This window comes from Leptidea sinapis, chromosome 26 (assembly GCF_905404315.1).
Source record: "Leptidea sinapis chromosome 26, ilLepSina1.1, whole genome shotgun sequence".
NCBI classification, from domain to species: Eukaryota; Metazoa; Arthropoda; class Insecta; order Lepidoptera; family Pieridae; genus Leptidea; species Leptidea sinapis.
Genome location: NC_066290.1, coordinates 7,991,030 through 8,011,394, shown reverse-complemented (window position 1 = coordinate 8,011,394; position 20,365 = coordinate 7,991,030). Strand labels below are relative to the sequence as shown.

General features: G+C 36.8%; 1 protein-coding gene across 2 annotated transcripts in view; it reads right to left on the bottom strand.

Moving 5' to 3' along the window:
* The window catches only part of LOC126972325 (uncharacterized), a 768,748-nt gene that overhangs the window by 274,158 nt on the left and 474,225 nt on the right, over nucleotides 1–20,365 (bottom strand). The gene's annotated exons all lie outside the window — the stretch shown is intronic.

Here is a 20,365-nt window from a genome sequence, read left to right as displayed (position 1 = left end):
TATGGTAATTAGTTTACATTAATTGATAACCACAACTTTTGGGATCAATAATAATATGTTGATGTCCTTCGCCAAGTAATTTTAATATTTAGATTTCCATAACTGGGAATTTTAACCACTCTCTTACGAATAATTTTGCTGCCGCATGGAACATTATTTGAGGTGGTGGGATAAATGAGCTGAAATGAGATACTTGCCTGATGGTAAGTAATAACTTCGAACTCCAGAGGAATTACGGTAATATTTCCAATCTTTTGGTAGATGTGACAAACATGCTTGTTTTAAGGACCCCATAACGTATTCTACAGATTTACTTTTTTTATTAAAATATGGGAAGAGACGAGCAGGACGTTCAGCTGATGGTAATTGATGCTGCTCAGAATTTTTGAAAATCCCAAATATTCTGAGCAGCCTTAGTGTTGCGCTCGTCACCTTGAGACGATAGATGTTAAGTCTCATTTGCCCAGCAATTTCACTAGCTACGGCGCCCTTGAGACCGGAACACAGTAATGTTTACACATTACTGCTGCACGGCAGAAATAGGCGCCGTTTTTGTACCCATAATCTAGCCGGCATCCTGTGCAAAGGAGCCTCCCACTGATAGAATACTGTTATCAGAAGAAATTACTTGTAGTTTCTGTGGTCATATATCACAGTATAATTAACTTATTACGATATTCATATCAAGATAATACAGCTAAAAATATGGGATGCAATTAAAATGCTTTGATTGTCTTCATCTTGTAAGTAGAACTCTCAAAGCAATACACGAGAAAAGCACGAAATAAAGCTTAACTCGAATGAATGGAAGGAAGCTGAACTGTTCTTCGGTACCTTGGACGCTTAGTGTCAAAGAGAATACAATATTGCTATATCCGAGCCAAGATATTGTTATGAAGCGACTTGGTAGCATTTTACGGACATTCAAACACTTCGGACAAAGTTTCACAACAATACAACGTCCACAATTTCCTTCGTAAGAGTAGTGATAAATTATATTATGTCTACATTTTGTACACAAAAATATCCTACATTTTGTTCCAAGTTAACTCAAAGAAACCCTTTTAGGATCATCTTTGTTAAATACCTATTTATCTTTGCAGATCCTTATTCTTAGTAAGGGTTTGAGATATTTAATTAGAAGCCATAATATGAAATATTTACTGGCATAATGATCCAGATATTTTTTTCGTTTTTGTCGTTAAGATATTTTTGTCTAAATAACCTTTGAAATGATTAATTACTTCAATTGGTGCTGGGGCTGCTTCTTCTACTGGCGAATATTTGCCATGTTTGTCGCAAATATGTCGGTCTCAGTGAGTCTTACATCTTTGCGGCTTTTGGTGTCTAGAGACTTAGCCCGTGGGAACCGGAGGCGCGAAGAATGTACGAATTACAATCTACGCGCCTCATTAGGGCTAATGGAAACCCAAGCGCTGCCAGCTATCTCGCTCAACGGATCAGCCTAGCTACCCAACGGTTCTAGGCTGCGGGTATTCATGGTACACTTCACCGTAATGATAGAAAAATTTAATGTTATCAAAGTGTGTTGTATGCACACATGCTGCATTTGATTATTTACCTACAACTCATCTACAAGGCAATTTAAAAAATTGGTAGTTATCTTAAACTAATTTCCCTGACTTTCAATCGTGTGGTTAGAAGTTTTAGCAGGAGTTTTCTAAATTCTTAACGTATAACAGTCTCAGACAAGGCGAGTCTATGTCTTTCTTATTGTTCAATATAGCCTTTGACAAGTGCACTCGAGATTCCAGATACTCGGATTGCTTTACAGCCGCAGGAAATTTATATTCAAATTCATATATTCAAAATAGAATTTTTAAATCACAATATCCATTCGAAAGTATGTGGATAAGATCTAAGATGAATGGGCTCAAGAAACCAGCGGGCTTCTTTTTTTTTAATATAATGATATGACAATATTAATAGGGAATGGGGTGGTACCTCCATTCCCAAGTTGTCATTAAGAATGTCATTTATTTTCTGAGATAATGTTGTAAAAGCATATAGATCGTCCACAAAAGGACCTACTAACTCGACTGTGTTACTGTTTATGGGTCCAAATAAAGTAAATAAATAACTAAAAATACATCTGTGCCACGTTATAAATCATGTTTTCACATACTTTTCTTTTCTTGGAAAGCAAGCCTAATAGTCGGTGATACTGACAAATTTCTTTGACCGTAAGGCATTGAGTATGACGATCTGCACGCCTCAGGAACGATTTCATGGAAGCAATTGGTGTAGAATATAACTTTTTACTTATACCATATTTTACATGATCGTTAATTTAGTCTTTAACAATTCCTTTTCATTAACACTTAAATGGACGTCGCAGAGATAGAAATTTAATTAAAAATGTTTTTGATAATATTTTATTAAAGTCACGTTCTGTTGAAACGTTTATAGTTTCCTGGCAACTGTTGAAATAAGTAAAAAATGTGATTGCTTGGAATTTCAATTAAGTTGAGTGTAACAGGAAACGTTCCTTTGAGTGGAATTACTTACAGCAATGAAACAACTCATTTTACGGCGAATTTCTAATATTCATTCGTTTTCCCATTTTGCTGTTATCTTTCTGAATTGAATACTTCTATAACCGCGCTGGATACTAAGGTATTGAAAACAGATGGAGCCGTTATGGTTGACTATGCAACATTATTGAGTTTCGGTCTAAAGGGCGCCGTAGCTAGTTAAACTACGTAGCAAATGAGACTTAACAAGGTATATTTATTATACTACATATATCTCAAGGTGACGAGCGCAATTGTAGTGTTACTGATAATTTTAGGGCTTTACAACAATCCTAAGCGGCATTGCATTGTAATAGGCAGGGCGTACCTAAAAAAGAAGATAAATTCCTATAGGGAGTAGGAAGAAACCTATAGATAACAGATACACTAGTATCTGATTGGCTGATCTAATGTCAATCTGTCAATTGTCATCTAATGCCAACTGTGAAGCCCACGTCGGATTGTCCTGAATCAATCAATCACCAGGCAGCGGCATTCATTCACCAAACGCCGAGCGGACATATCAGTTTTTTAGCACTTACGCCAGACATTTGTCCTAGAGGATTATCTGGGGACCCCAGCAGTGCAGGGTCTCCTCGGAAATTCCTCACGTAGATATATATAAACTAACTTTCATTTTTAATATTATGTTTTCCTACACACGTGACACACGAACGCTATCTGACAAACCAAAGTAATACACAACTATAATTATTGAAGTAAAACTTTTTTTGGGTGGTATATATCGAACTATAAATGTTTTTATAAGGTTTTGGCTGTGAGAGAATGAGATAAAACGCGTAACTATCTATAAAGTTGTATTGCGTCTTTGCCTTGATGACATTTTCACATTTTTTTTAAATTTATCCTATATCTTTAAACGAGCAATTCTTGTATGTATATATAATTTCAATCTCGGAAACGGCTCCAACGATTTTAATGAAATTTTGTATACAGGTAGTTTCGGAGGCGAAAATCGATCTAGTTTCAATTGAAACTATAAATGTAATTACATTAGAATGCAAAGGTAAATTTCGCCATTATATACAAGACTGTAATAGCTCAGATGAGACAGTGGCTGATCCGGAATGCAGAAGACTCCGGTTCAAATCAAGGTGTGCTTTTAGTTTTTTTTTTGTTAAACATTGCGTTATGTACATTCTTAAAAATCCGAGCAAGACTCGGTCGTCCAGATATTTGTTCATAAAACAGCATGTAGTAAAAGTTACATAGCTAAATACCATGAAAGCCCCTAGAAACTCTGTCTGGGAAAATTGTCGCTTGCGATTCATTTTACATAGATTTTGTGGATTATCTCGGAAATAATTTATTGAGTATATTAGGTATTAAGTGAGCTTCAATTTCTTGCACCGCAGATTTTTCTGATCTCTATTACTTCTGTCATATGAATATTTAAAAACTTATCAAAAATTTTGCTATTTATTCATTATACTAGTGACGAGCGGTCGTCCTTCGCGTGTCTCCTGCCCGTGTAACCTGGTTAAGCATATGCAATGCCAGTTAAAACTAACTGTATCGGAAATGTTTGAATTTGAATAGTTTTTGATCACGACCACTTAGAAACCAAAATTCAACGATTTTAAGACTTCCTCATTTCGACCTTACCAACGATAGGATATAGATTAAAGGATCTTTATCTATTGTAGTTGCTGAGTAATATACCTAATTACCAACGCCGTGTTTGTGCTCGATTTAAATAGATTTCATAGAATTTCAAGATTTCATTAAATAGATTTAGATTAGAAAATTTATGGGAATCATTTTGTTATGTTTTTAAAGTGATAACCTTCACTTCTAGGATTAATACACAAATAAAATTTGAAAAACAAAATTATATGAACGATGCGGGACTCGAACCCACGACCTCTGGCGTTCCGTGCCAGTGCTCTTACCAACTTAGCTAACCGTTCGAGTGACGTATCGCCATAAAATCTTGTATGCTTTGTTGAACTCTCAGGTTCGAGTCCTGCATCGTTCATAAAATTTTATTTGTGTATGAACTTTATGGGATTAAAAATAATTTAATCTTTTCATTTGTGAAATAACCTAACTCAACGAAGAATTTCTCCGTTTACTTTATTAACATTTGCAGGCGGAAGATTCACGACATCAAAGGCACTTATGACCGCAATGTTGGGGGCAGTGACGTATCTAATTTGAGATGAGGTCAAATTTGAAAAGGGTCACAGTTTCACGCCAAAAAGGTCACTCAAAACTGGAATTTGCTTAGCTTGTTTTAAGCGTTGATTCAAGGATGTGTAAAATTACTTTGGATATTTTTTTGTATTAAAATTTATTTCTAGATGTTTTTTATGAAAATAAGGGACGAGACGAGCAGGACATTCAGCTAATGGTAATTGAAACGCTCTGCCCATTACAATGCAATGCCGCTCAGGATTATTGAAACACCCAAAAATTCTGAGCGGCACTACAACTGCGCTCGTCACCTTGAGATATAAGATGTCAAATCTCATTTGCCCAGTAATTTCACACACATTTTCAACACAGTAATGCTTGCACATAACTGCTTCACGGCAGAAATAGGCGCCGTTGTGGTACCCATAATCTATCCGGCATCCGGTGCAAAAGAGCCTCCCACTGGTAAGCACTATTTTATTGAATTTAAATATAAGGATGTATCTTGCAGACGAGTTATTCCAATGGTATACCTATTTATGTAGAATGATGAATGTGCTGCCTTGCACGGTATTTTTACAGAGAAAAAAAAACGCGTACTAAAATAAAAGTACGTTTGTCCTACTGTTCCATAAAATTGGCACCTGTATAATTAGTTCCTGGTCTAGATTTAACTGAGCTTCTCGTGTTTTTCGTGGTACAGGAAAGCTTTCAGTTCCGTAGTTGTCAACATTTGGTCACCATTTTGTGAACAAGTTCATTACTGTGTGGATTGCGTTTTTTCGTTACGGTGTTAACTTAGTTTTTTATTAATATTAATAGGTTTCTGTTAGTTTTCTGGTTGATTTTTGCTCTTATTGTGAGTGAGTGAAATCAACAACTGATTTTAATTATGGAATCACAATCTGGCAGCTCTAGACAACCTTCGAAATATATCAATTATTTTCAATATTGAAAGATATTGATGAAACAGTGTTGAAACCCTGAGACTTTGTTTATATTCTTTATATCGTCTTACGGCCGTTCCAAATATTCAGTTACTCTTACCTAAGGTAAAAACGTTACAATCGTTGACTTTTCTGTCCCAATAAACTTATCGATGGTAACTCACCTTATCCGTACACGCTGTCTGTCAATGGGACGACGTATAGCTTACCAGCGATAGAAGTTTGTATGGAAATTGCAATTCACGCGTCCCAACTAAGGCGATAAGAATGACTTATCGGGTATATTGGGACAGCTTCAGATTATTGACAGTTAATTACTGGCAGTAGAAGGTAGTAATTTATCTCTATCTGTAGATAGTATGTTGGGAACGGCCGTTATTGGCCTTATTATAGTAGAACACAACTAGCCAGTTAAAAACTTTATTAATAAACGAAGCACGAAGGATTGCGAGCAGGCACGACTTTTCCTGAGTATCGGCGTATAGTAACATAACATAAACGATTGAAATGAAATAAACACTTAATAAAACGGGGGCTTGATGAAATACGCTTGTTAAAACAACATTCAAACCGGTGAAGGCGTTTCCGATATAAGGCACAGTTTCCATCAAAGCGGAGAGGAGAGGAGATGTGTTTTGCTAACCAATCAGATTTTGATTTTTCCTTAGCTTCGGTGGAATTGGATCAAGCGGATAGGAGAGGAGATGTCTCATTTTTCTTTGAATTTGTGCCGAAAGTGAGCAGCATAGCGGAGATGTGAGATGTCTGTAGCCGGGCGGCTTTTCCCTCACATTCTTCCCGCGTCTCGCACACCTGAAAGTTTCATTTATTCGATTGACTGATCTTGGAACCAAAAGGCGATCCTTCCGTATTTTGAACCGACTTCAGTAGTTTAGCGAAGTTATTCTTATAGAATTACATTAACTCATGTAAACATAATATAGTCGGTAGTAAATTAAATTATTTTTTACTTTTTCGTTTAGCGTTTTTTGTTATTGGTGTCTTTTTTTATGAAAATAAGGGACGAGACGAGCAGGACGTTCAGTTGATGGTAACTAATACGCCTTGTCCATTACAATGTAGTGCCACTCAGGATTCTTGAAAACCTAAATATTATCTCGTAATCCCCAAATATGCGCTCGTCACCTAGAGACAAGATGTTAAGTCTCATTTGCCCAGTAATTTTACTAGCTACGGCGCCCTTCAGACCGAAACACAATAATGTTTACACATTACTGCTTCACGGCAGAAATAGGCGCCGTTGTGGTTCCCATAATCTAAGCGGCATCCGTGCAAAGGAGCCTCTCACTGGTAAACTGTTTTTATTTTACTTTTTTATAATATTTACCGTCGATAGTTTAAATATTTAAGAATTCATTGTTTTTCTTCGACCTCTAATTCCTCTTTCTCTAGCAAATTAAAATATAACTTTTGTAACGACATGACGTGTTTCTTTCGTAGATATCAGTTGCATTATGACTGCATTCGATTTTCGAGTTCTCACAGGTCACATCTCACATCTCCTCTCCGCTTTGATGGAAATAACCTGACCGGTTCGCGGCTAATCTCCTGTCGTCTCCTCTTCTCTCCGCTTGGAAGCCGGGCCTAAGCGTGCATAAACGCATAGCATTTTGATGGCCTCACTTACATAATTAGTATAAGTTTTCTTTGAAAAAAGAAATAGAAATGGTAAGCTTACTATTTCATTATTTAGCAAATACTGTATATTATGGACATAGCACGCAACCGCAATATTCTGTCCCTGCTTATATATGACAACCAATACCGATCTGATACGAGCGTAACGGCTAAGATGTAGAAGGACAGTGTAAAAAGTAAATGACTTTTATAACAACATATCAATCATTAAAAAAAAACGAGTTTGCATTAGACCACACGACTGAAGTTACGAAATAATGAAGAAATCACCGTTCGCGTAACGCTAGCATTCGTTCGTAACGCTCTCGTCACGCAAAAACTAGCTTACTCCTCAAGTAGAGAATCACTGTTCACGTAACGCTAGCAATCGTTTGTAACGCTCTCGTCACGCAACAACCAGCTTACTCCTCGAGTCGAGAATCACCGTTCGCGTAACGCTAGCAATCGTTTTTAACCCTCTCGTCACGCAACAACTAGCTTACTCCTCGAGTCGACAATCACCGTTCGCGTAACGCTAGCAATCGTTTGTAACGCTCTCGTCATGCAACAACTAGCTTACTCCTCGAGTTGAGAATCACTGTTCGCGTGCCGCTAGCAATCGTTTGTAACGCTCTCATCACGCAACAACCAGCTTACTCCTCGAGTCGAAAATCACCGTTCGCGTAACGCTAGCAATCGTTTTTAACCCTCTCATCACGCAACAACTAGCTTACTCCTCGAGTCGAGAATCACCGTTCGCGTAACGCTAGCAATCGTTTTTAACCCTCTCGTCACGCAACAACTAGCTTACTCCTCGAGTCGAGGATCACCGTTCGCGTAACGCTAGCAATCGTTTGTAACGCTCTCGTCACGCAACAAGTAGCTTACTCCTCGAGTCGAGGATCACTGTTCGCGTAACGCTAGCAATCGTTTTTAACCCTCTCGTCACGCAACAACTAGCTTACTCCTCGAGTCGACAATCACCGTTCGCATAACGCTAGCAATCGTTTGTAACGCTCTCGTCACGCAACAACTAGCTTACTCCTCGAGTCGAGAATCACTGTTCGCGTACCGCTAGCAATCGTTTGTAACGCTCTCGTCACGCAACAACCAGCATACTCCTCAAGTCGAGAATCACCGTTCGCGTAACACTAGCGTTTGTTCGTTACGCTCTCATAACGCAATCACCAGCTTACTCCTCGAGTCGGTAAATAACAAATCACATTCCTGACGCTCTCGTCACTAATTCATCAGCTTACTCCCCAAGACAAGAACACCATTCGCGTAACGGTAGCATTCGAGAAATGCGTTCCGTGCGTAGAGTAGTTTTACTTCAAAAACAATTTGGATACCTTGCTAGTGAAGGGTGACCGAGTATCATATTACACATTTTACTTTTAAAATTGGGTTACGAATTTTAGATATGTCTGGTAGCTGTCACAGTAACAATGTCGGACAAGCAGTTCGACTCGGACAGATTGTTGGCTCCTGTCCAAGCATTGGTATTGTTCTTTCTTCTCGTGGGTCGTGTGTCGCATGCCGCTTGGGAGACTCACTATGAATCCAATTACTTATAGCATCCAATATCAAAGCCGCATTGATTGGATGGATACCTAGGTAATTTGGTAAATGCGTCTATTGTACCACATCCAGTTCAATCTATTTTGAAGCAGTATGAACATTTTGTCAAGCTAGCAATTGTTTGGCTTTATCATTACAAACACAAAACAGATTCTCACTAATTGAAATTGATGTTGAAGGGACATAAGTTAAGCTACTTTTAGTTAAATCAATCAAATCAAATCAAAATCACTTTATTCACGTAGGTCACGGAAATGACACTTATGAAAGTCAAAAAAAAATTGTTTCTTATTGAATCTACTGCTACTACGTAAAGGGTTGACAAATGATTTAAGTTTTCTTTAGTGCTTATTCCGCTAATATTTGTTTTTAAAACAATTCGACACGTGTTTCGCCTCTACACGAGGCATCCTCAGGACGTGTTGTCTCGCCAAAATCTGGCACGAGACTCAATGTCTCTCAACTCATGTCTCGTATATTGATTGTCTCAAATATTGGCGGAATTAACACTAAAAAAAACTTAAATCATTTGTATAATTATTGATTTCCGAAAAGTAACGCCTAATTCAATAAATTTTCGTAAAGGTCAACCCTTTGCTAATGAGAAGAAGACATATAGACGGAACGGCAAAAGTGTGCTTAAAGACAATGTAAGCACACTTTTCTCCTTAGTCGTGTGTCAATCACCAAGCCTAAGTGTGCTGTAAAAAAGTGTCCAAATAATAGGTTCACGAAGCAAAAAAGAGACGGTAAGTTTACTATAGTATAATTTATGTAATGTGTCATATTTTGGCATTGATTTTGTGTGACGTGCATTGTCTATATGTATAGAACGTCATTGGATAAACACATTAAACCTTTGCGTCGCGCTGTTGAGCGAATGAAATCAAAACAAAAGCGAGGGTAGTTGCCTCTTTATTTTCATCAAGAGGAACATAATGATGAAAGATATTGGATTTTAGTTTACAGCTTGAGGTCGTCTCAAGGGAGCGACCGACATTATCAGTAACACGGCCGTTTAAGTCTTTAAGAGGACTCGCTGAGGGTAGAAGTATATTTTTATCTTTACTTTAGCTGGCAAAAGAAAGTTACTGGGGTATTATGGAAATAAAATAGGCAATGGTCAGGCCCTTTCAGTTATAGCCGGAAAATTATGTCCTCCACATTGCAATAAAAGTTTTATATAGGTGCATATTAAAAAAATATAAAACGCTACGTATTTCTACGGTTTCCGTACCAAAAGGGCTCAAAGCCACGGACTAGTAATAAAGTAATGACTCCGTGTCACCTTATATAATAGTGTGACACCAAAACAAGTCGATTAACGTGTAAATACAAAGAGCCCCACGTACACACTTACACAACTACAGGCCGATAGGCGGCCATTATGAGAATTGTCATCGACTGTGACAGTTCAGTTTGCGTCTCAATAAAATATTTTAATAATGCCGTTGTGCGTTGCGAATAAGTGTAAAAACGATACTATATAAGTATTTGAATTTGAATTTGTACCTATTGCACCACCGACGCTTTAAAGTTTTTCTGAAAAGAGGCTAAGTCAAGTTTACCAAAAAAATACCGGGAAGGTATCTCAGGACCCAGCAATGAAGCTCCTCAAGATCTGAAAGACTAACATGATTGTTTGTTTGTGTGATTTCTAGACGAGCCCGTGGTTTACTTGAACGCTTATCAACGGGTTGTGATTTCAACCCACAGAACAGAAAAACTAGGTTTTCAATAAAGTATCTCTAGCTATGGATACATTGCTGTCACCGTTTAATGACAATCTTATCTATCCATAGTTATGTCCAATATAGTTATAATTCAATGCTTTACGTCGATACCTTTAGTAAGTTAAAATAAAAATAGATAGAATATTGAAAACGGCCGTTAGATAGCAGCCGATCTTAATCACAACCCGAAGGGAAGATATACCCGAGGAAATTCTGGGTGATTTTGAAGTTTATTTAATTTTCATCACTTAATATTTTGCATGTCATACATGGTTTTTATGTCAGTCAGTAATGGATGAGTATTTGGTTCACGTTACGGTAGTTGATTACCCCTCCATTAGCTGTAGTAGTGTCTAGTATATTAGAAATGACATCAAAAAGAATTCTAAAGAATTCATCAAAAATAGTTCTTATCAATTTTGAGAAAATAAATACATTTGATGCCTTTATTAATTTTTCCTAACGTACGCGGAAAAGAGAATGCCTACATATATTATACATATACAAATGATTTGAGTTTTCTTTAGTGTTAATTTCATTATATCTGGTATGCTTTGTTGTGGCTTCATCTACAGGATCTACTTTACCGTTGATAACCTGCTCAACCCTACTTTTTGCATATTAGGAAATTGACTTGAGATGTCGCTCTTGTAAATCTAACTCTAGCTTTTGGGATTAATACATAAATAAAATTTGAAATGAAATTATCTCTCATGAAAAACTCATAACACTTGGATGGTTACGGATTTCCGGAAAGTAACGCCTACTTCAATAAATTTTCTTACATTATACATGATTAGGATACGAACTATCTTAATTATTTCTTCGAATACTATGCGTATAATTTAACTTTTACGCGGCCATATAGAGAACTTATAAAAAATGTAATCTAATAAATGCAAGGAATTGTCAACATCTCTGAGTAATGAATTACATAAAATCCATCCGGAAACAGTATTGAGTAAAACAAGAAATATATTCCAAGCTTCGACTTGCTCTGAATTGAATGAATGGCGAATGACCTAAGCGCGAACAATAAACTAGTTTTATGAAAGCAATGAAAGAGCTATTAATTTGGGCAATTGAGCGAACAATAACATTTCAGTCGTTGTGTTTTTAATTAAATTGAACTTTCAGTCTCTCTCCATGCACGAGCATTTATCTAAGGACAAAATTTTCTCCTAACAAAAGCCCCTGACTCGGATTAAATTTCCGGCGGGTACCACTTCAAACCTAGAATGCCCTTTATTACCCCGTTACAAAAGGCCCCTACTGTTGCTCTACATTATTAGAATACATCTCATTTATTTCCTCTTTGGTTTACTTTTGTCCGCTTGTTGTACTCGCTCGAATGGAGACGATACTTCAGATATATTATTATTGCTTGATTTATCTGCTCTTGTTCTAAGCAAATATATAAATTTACTATATTTATACTAGTAAATTGAAGGTCTGTTGGTGTCCGAGAGTTGAAATTTTGCACTGGTGGAAACTATAATGGTTTTTTAAGGAAAAGGGGGACAAGCGAGCGTACGGGTCAACTCTGGCGAAACGTGAGGAAAAATCACACGAACGTTGCCGGAATTTTAAATGAATGTACACGTTTTTAATTTTAATTTAACACTTCACGGAACGCCAAAGCACGAGCAACCTATGCACGGCTCCGATCCTTATGACAATCACGGAAATTGACACGGAGAGTTAAGCACAAAATATTCCGGTGCAACGTGAAGACCGTATTGATGTATGGGTGTGAGACGTGGAAGGTCGGTCACCAAGCCCATCTCACATCTACTTCAGGTTTTCTTTAACCGATGCCTTCGAAATTTCCTCGGTATTTACTGGCCCGACAAAATTTCCAATGATCATCTTTGGCAACGCTGTCATGAAGTCCCAATCGACCAACAGAGCTGGATAGGCTACACACTCAGGAAGGATCTCAACCATATACCTAGGCATGCCCTAGACCCCTCTCCTCCCCTGGAACCCTCAAATAAAACGCAAACGTGGCAGTCCAAAGCAAACCTGGTGGCGGACTGTCATTAACGAAGCGAAAGACATCGGAAAGACCTGGAGTGTAGCTAAGAGAGATCCTCAGGACCGATCGCGATGGAGATGCCCTCTGCCCCAGCTAGGGGATACAGAAACTTAAGTAAATCACTCGTTTTTAATGGAAGGTATTTGTATCTTAGGTATTTGAATCTAATCTTCCTGGAACCACCACGCAAGGAAGTTCATTTCCCTGTTTTCTAAACGTGGAAGAAAGTTCCTTAAACCTTGTGGATCACTTCACAACTACTTTTTTATATAGGAGGGGTAAAACAGGCACACGATAGGATGAGGTGAGGCAACCGCCTATGGACATCCGCAACGCCAGGGATCAAGAGATGCGTTGCTGGCCTTTAAGGAGGGAGTATACCCTCAGCTTGAAGGTTTCTATGTCATATCGGTTCGTGATAACTGATTTCCGAAAGTGACAGAGCGTTTGTAGAATGCCAGACGTCAGAATGATCCGGGTAGATTTTTTGTAATTGTGGATATATGTCCAATACTGGAATTTGACTGCTGGTATCAACCTGATCAACTTCTCTAAGCCCTACCCACAAATGCGGTAGGAGATGCAGAAAGAACCCACATTTCTACGCCACATGGAAGAAGCTGGTGGGGCTTAGGATCTTATTGTGTCTCTAAGCTTTACATTAATAATGCAAATACTTAATTTCTATGATTAAATTATTAATACTTTCTTGATTTGATATCATGAGGCAAAATTCAAATGGGCTTGCTATATTTTTTCCTTATTGAATTTCTGCAAAAGCATACAAAAGTATACAAAATATTTTATACGCGTGAAAAATTCCACCTTGTTTTCACTCCTCAAATCACGGTAGCGTGAATCATTTCCGTAATTCATTGCTTGTAAGTCAGAAACTTTTAACATTTTAAGGGCTCTATCGACGATGAAAAAAATTCAAAGAAATAGTAGCTTGTGATTTGAATTGAAGAAATAGTCTTCACTTTCGTCGTGTTGTCCTAAGAGGGCCTGTTGACAACAAGCAAGAGAAAGAAAAGGAAACACGTCAAATAAATTTTTATCAATACAATCTCCATTACATGTGCGCAGTTTCTATGGCAATGTTTTCTACTTTTACAATTTATGAGTACACTATGAACGACACAGTTCATGTTAAATTTGTGCAAAAAAGAAGATATTTCGAGGGTTGAACTGAATTTGTTTCTTGAAATATTTTGTGTTTTCTGCGACTTTAGAAACATAGTTCACAAACCTAGTTTACAAGATAGCTATATGTATTTTTTTTTTAAGAAATTAAGAATTAAACGCATCTTGAGTTAGATCGCCATAATCTCGTAAGAGCATTACTATGAAAAATATATAGCTCACACACAACATTTTTCAATTAGTTTCCTTATAATTAGTGTCAAGGACTATTTTCCAAATGTCATATAATATGTAGTCATTTATTATGAACGAATTACGAGAGTGACAAAGTTTAAAAGGCAGTGCCTGATCGAGGTTGACAGGTCTCTTGGACGTCAAGAGCCTCGCTACGGTACTTGAATGCGAAATACCGGATCCCTCGTCAAAGTTTCATAAAAATATTGACTCAGCAGTTATCCTTAAGAAGCTGTTTATGGGATAGCCCAAATATAAGTGTAAGCCGTTCGATCATCGAATGAAGTGAAAGGGAAAACTTACTTTTCACAATATCTAATCATGTTCTTCTAAGTTTTTTTAATAATACTAGCCGTTCCCTCCCGATTCGCTGGGCGAATTTTAAAAGGAAATAAATTAAACAATAAAAAATAAGTAGCCATAAACCATCTAATTTCGCATCGAATGGTGGTAGTTTCATGTCGATACGATCGGTGGTTTAGGCGTGAAAGAGCCTCAAAGATAGACCATTTTCATTATTTATATTTAGATAATGTATATGTTACCGGCCAAATCCGATTTTAGGACAAACTAGTTCCTAAACATCCTTTTGGCGATAGGATAAACGAATACAGAATAGGCCAAACTAGTTTCTCCTATCGACCTTGGGACAAACCCGCTTAGCCTAGGCTGAACTAGTCGACCCTAATATGAATTAGTACACTTCAGAATAAACTAGTTTGGCCTAGTCTTTATTAATTTTGCCTTTAAAAAGGGTATTATAAAACACCAGAACGAATAAAATTATGAATATTTTTGATTTTAAAGACTCATTCAGCATTCATTTGATGACGTGTTGTTTTTTCGAACAGAGCCTAGAGTAGGGATTTTGCCTTCATCGTTGCCGCAATAAATTTGCCGATTTCGATGTTTCTTTTTTACTGGATGGGATATACTTCAATGGTAGTTTAGTGAGTTAGATTGGTAAGGTAAGTTTACTAAGGTTCTGATTTTGGGATCCATGACAAAGTAACGGACCTTCTAAAGTCTTAGGAGCTCGTAAACGATACTCGGTCGAATCTTTTATATGTTATCCGGATATCTGAGTCACACACCGTAATGTCATTATAGCCAAGTAATTCTAGTAGTAGGGCAGAATTTCTGTCTGTAATCAAATTGCAATGCGCTTACGTTCATTGTTGAATTGCAACATGACGCAAGCGTTCTATTTAATTTTGCGCTCCTGCGAAGTCTCTTTTGAAATTGACTTCGAGGAAAATGTCTTCTGTTGAGATAGGCATTTTTCCCTGACTTTATTTGTTTCGTTTAAGCGACGCTTTCTCATAAGAGTATTTTAAATTTTTTTAGTCTAATTCACTAAAAATAATAATAAAATTATTTGACAACCAAAGTAGGTTAGTAACTACATACATAGTTATAGGTGAGATGTGCTTGAGTCGCACGTGCGATGTGAACAGGTGAGAGGCGAGAGCGGGCTGCGGGCTGGAGTGCACCGTTTCAAAAAATAACAATAATTGTAACTTTATTACATTGTCGTAAGAATGGCCGGCATGGCAACGCATAAAATACGAACAAACACACATTAATTTGTCGGCTTTACATTTTTCATTAGTACTGGCAAGACTAGCATGACTTTGGACTGTTGGCTAGTGTCTCTCTCTCGCCAATTGTTCCCCTCGACTTACTTCCATCTTTCGCACAAGCTTACCTTCGAACTTCTAGACGAGACTTCTAGAACGACTGTTAATCCCAAGGTAATGTTTCTTCGATTTCGATGAAAATCCAATTGATTTTAATTTATTGCCCGTATGAAATATTCGAATTTACTATGTTCATAATATATTTATTTATTATTAAAGCACACCACATCATATACAATACAATTTTCTTATTCTTATATTATGTTACAATAAGTAGTTTTAAAGTATAGAACGATTATGGTGAACATAAAAATTACAAAAAAAAACTCCTTAATTACTTCTGCAAAATAGAACTAATACTTTCGCTACATTGAAAACAAAATAAGAAATGAAAGTACAAATTATTAATTTAACTTATTAATTGAAATAAATTCCTACTCTATCTTATTGTGGACCCAATCCGACGAAATACATATTCATCCCAATCACTATTAGAATTTATTTTATCTCATTTCCTTCTCTTCTCTTCTTTAGAAGATATGCAGGGCAAGTTTTTGTGCATTCAGCCAACTTTAAAAAATAAATTTAATTTTTATTTTATTCACGTAGTAATAGTATTTACGTTGTAAAATATAATTTCATACAAATTTGGTGCAGGAAACTTTTTGATTACTCAAACTCAAACTCAAAGTCACTTTATTCATGTAGGTCACGGAAATGACATAACTGAGTAACTAAACTAAGCTAAAAGTAATAACTGAGTTATGCATGTCAAAAAAATGATTTTTCTTATTGAATCTACCGCTACTTCGTAAAGGGCCACCCTTTTATATCAAGATTTACATTTCCATCAATATAGATACAAATCATTTCAACTACAATATAATATGTAAAATGATGCAACAACATACGAATTAAGAACCTTCATACGTTTGGAGGTTATAATATCCAGAAGGAAACCAAAAAGCACTAGTGCGGGGTAAAATAAATTACCGCAGACTAAACACACATGGAAAATTCTAATGTTTGAAGAAATGTATTAAAAAATATTGCTTCAATTATCATATTTTTACTTCACGGTTGGTAAAACAAAAAGTACATTAGGAGTAAAATTTCTTTGGATACGCTAGCATTGCGTTAACGACGTCAGCTTGAGTGACATTTATTATTTTCGCGTTGAAAACAAAAAAATAATAAAATCTGATTTATGTCCCGACGGGTGAATGTGATTGTTTTTCCAGATCATCTTATGTTTTATTTTTGTTTTTGTACCAAACATGTACAATATATTCATATATTAATTTACATAACTTTGTAAGGTCCTGGTATAGATTGTCTTAAACACTGGCAAAGAAGCTCATACGAGAGTTAATTTAAAACCGCACTGTAGAGGATCACTAGAGGTCCAGATGATGGGGAAGATATATGACGATCCCTATAGCCCAGTGGTTTTTCAAATTAAAAGTGTGCCAACATGGAATCGAGCGCAGCATGTTGAAAATATAAAAGCAATATTAAGTAAAAATAACAAACATAAGAAAGAAAACAAAAATGGGAAGTGTGGGAAAAACAATTAATCAGCAAAAATGGCGTTGGACAGGACATGTGATAAGAAACAACCAAGGACAAAAGACATTATACAGTGGGGATCCAAGACATGGAAAATGAAATAGACGGAGACAAACGATACGATGGGAAAATTATTTCAAAATGATTGCTGGATCAACATGGAGAAGAACAACTCCTGTGATTCCTCTGGTTTTGCAAGAGGATGTGGGCAGCGGTTATCACTTAACAACAGGTGAACCGTACGCTCGTTTGTCCTCCTTTTCCTTTAAATAAAGTATAAATAATACTCAACTTTAAATCGATGACAATGAAACCAGTAAAAGACCCCGAAGAAAGCCGGAGCTATATCATTAAAATGAGACAGATTTATTTTTGTTTTAAAACTCGTCCCACGGCCACTTAAATTGAATAAGAATTATGCCAACAAGTTGCCTATAACAATATACAGGCAATAAATGTCTCTAACAATTTAAAACAAGACTTATATTCTGCTGGTCAGATACTCGTCTACCTCACACGCAAGATAATGACGATATTTACGTCTACAGCTGGCAAATGTTAATATGATCATTGTGTGTATTGTAAAAAGCTACATACGTCTTCGCTATAAGCGATATGTGTATATTTTTATACTGGTGACGGTGTGAGAATTATTAGTCACTTGTTATATTAACTGCTGAATTTGCTAACAGTCACGCTCACATATTTTACCTACAAACTTATCTATATGATCCAAATGTTTTGAGTTTTCTTTTGAGTTAATTCCGCCAATATTTGTCTTTAAACAATTCGACACCTGTTTCGCCTCTACACGAAGCATCCTCAGAACATGTTGACTCGCCAAACACTGACACGAGACTGAACTAAATGAGCCGAAAATCGTCGTGCCATGAATGTGATTGGTCGGCGGTTGTGACGTATTACCCTCGGAAGAGATACGTAACAATGGTGAAGGGACCAAATTTGTCTGTTCATTCAACAATGTAAACATATTATTTTTGTTTTATTATTAATTGCTCTAACGCATTCAATAACAATAACATAAACGTTTGGTTCAATAAATTTTCTATCTATATGATGCAAGTAAGTTACAGTTATATGGTTCATAGCCGTCGTAGTGATGTGAAAATTAGGTGCATTAAGGGTAATTTTAGGGTTGTGGTATAAAGTTTAAAACTTAAGAATAAATCTATAGCTGTAAAATAAAACATATTCTTTCCAACTACTCTTCTTCATGTGAATCTAATTAATAATAAAACAGGACCAAAATTGAATGCAAGATGAATTTTTTTTGTACATTTATGAGACCTAATGCAGTGGCAGTGAAAGCAAACGGAAATTGTTAAGTCAAATATGCATCTCGCTCTTGTCTCCGTGTTGCAATGTCAATGGAGCAATATCAGTATATCCTTAGATTAAGGATTGGCCTCCGCTGCGCTCCAACTATATACCGCACTACCTAAGAACAATAGCTTTTTTATTACGGCAACTATTAGACGCTTGCGTGCGTGGCTTGTTGACACTCAATGGCAATACTTACTGATGATATGTAATCCCAGTGTCCTTCTTATTTTTTTACAAAATGTTACTACGCAACCCGGCATTTTAGTTTCAATTATTAGCTAAGTTTAATAGACCATGCGGCACGTCAACGTCACACATTGTTGGAGACTGGCTCGTAAGTCCACTTGGGCGTAGTATTATTTGCCACACTTTGCGACTACGGCTGCGGTATCTAGTTGGAGCGCAGCGGAGACCAATCCGTAATCGAAGGGTATACTGTCACTATTTACAATATAGCTGAAGAACTGGGAATCAACCACAAAGCGACCTGTTCGATTTAAGGCTACCACACAAGCTCAATGAAAGAAATGTGATGAACTTTATACTTATTGAGATTATTTATGAAAATGTAAAAGTGAACCGTCTTTGCAGAGATTGATGACTGGAGATTATGGATGAAGCACGTTCATCTAAACCGTACGAAAAAGGTCGTTGTCAAAGCCTTACCTTATCTTCAGATAGCAAAAATGATCCAGCAAAATTGCACACTTAAATAAATGTAAAGAAACATTGAAAATCTATTAATCTTGCCTTCTGGTTTCATGTGAAAAATGTTTGTCCTTGACCTATCACATAATTTATTTATTATTCAATTTAAGAATTATTATGTCCAAAATTTTCGATAGATACAAACATAATTTTACAATTCTAATAATCACCATCAGATGGAAGACGTCCACTGCTGGACAACGGCCTCCCTCAAAGATCTCCACAACGACCAGTTCTGCGCTACCCTCATCCAACATATTACAGTGATCTTGACCAGATCATCAGTCCATCTTGTGGGAGACCTATCAAAACTACGTCTTCCGGTACGTGGTCGCCATTCGACGACTTTTCTGCTCCACCAGCCGAAGTCGAATTATGTGCCCTGCCCACTGCCACTTCAGTTTCTCAATTGGGCTATGTAAGTGACTTTGGTTCTCCTACGGATCTCCTCATTTTTGATTTGATCTCGCAGGAAAACTCCGAGCATAGCCCTCCCCATTGCCCTCTGAGCGAACAATCTTTCTATTACATATTACATATTTCTATCGACATGTCTGCCCTTTCTATAATGAGTTCAATTAGTTCAGTTCAAAAACTCTGTTTCACACGATCTAGAAAATGATATTAGTTTATAAGCCTTTTGAGGTTTCGTACAAGTGTTAGTAGCGCATGAAAGTCGGAATTCAGAACTAAATCTACAAGAGTTGTATTCAAGCGGAATATTTCGAGAAATTCACGTTCTTGATCTGGCATTGAGACTCGTACCGCTCATATTAGTGCAAGCCACATACAGCACATGTTACAAAGAGCTTAATAGAGATCAGGCCAATTAGTGAAATTTATAATGAGATTTCATGTGAGATTGGCTCGAGTGGCTTTTCAAACTTACTATAAGCTCATTTTGGTTCACATTCAAGGACGCTTCATTATTGTGCGATTAGTTAATTAGGTCTATTCTTTCACTGTTTATAAAATACGAAGTTAGCGATTTGAGGTTATATTGTTTATGATAGGAATGTGTGTAATTAGAATTCCTGAAATATGTGCGAAGGGAATAATGCTGCCTGTGGTGTTTGACCTGTTATCTATAGATATATAA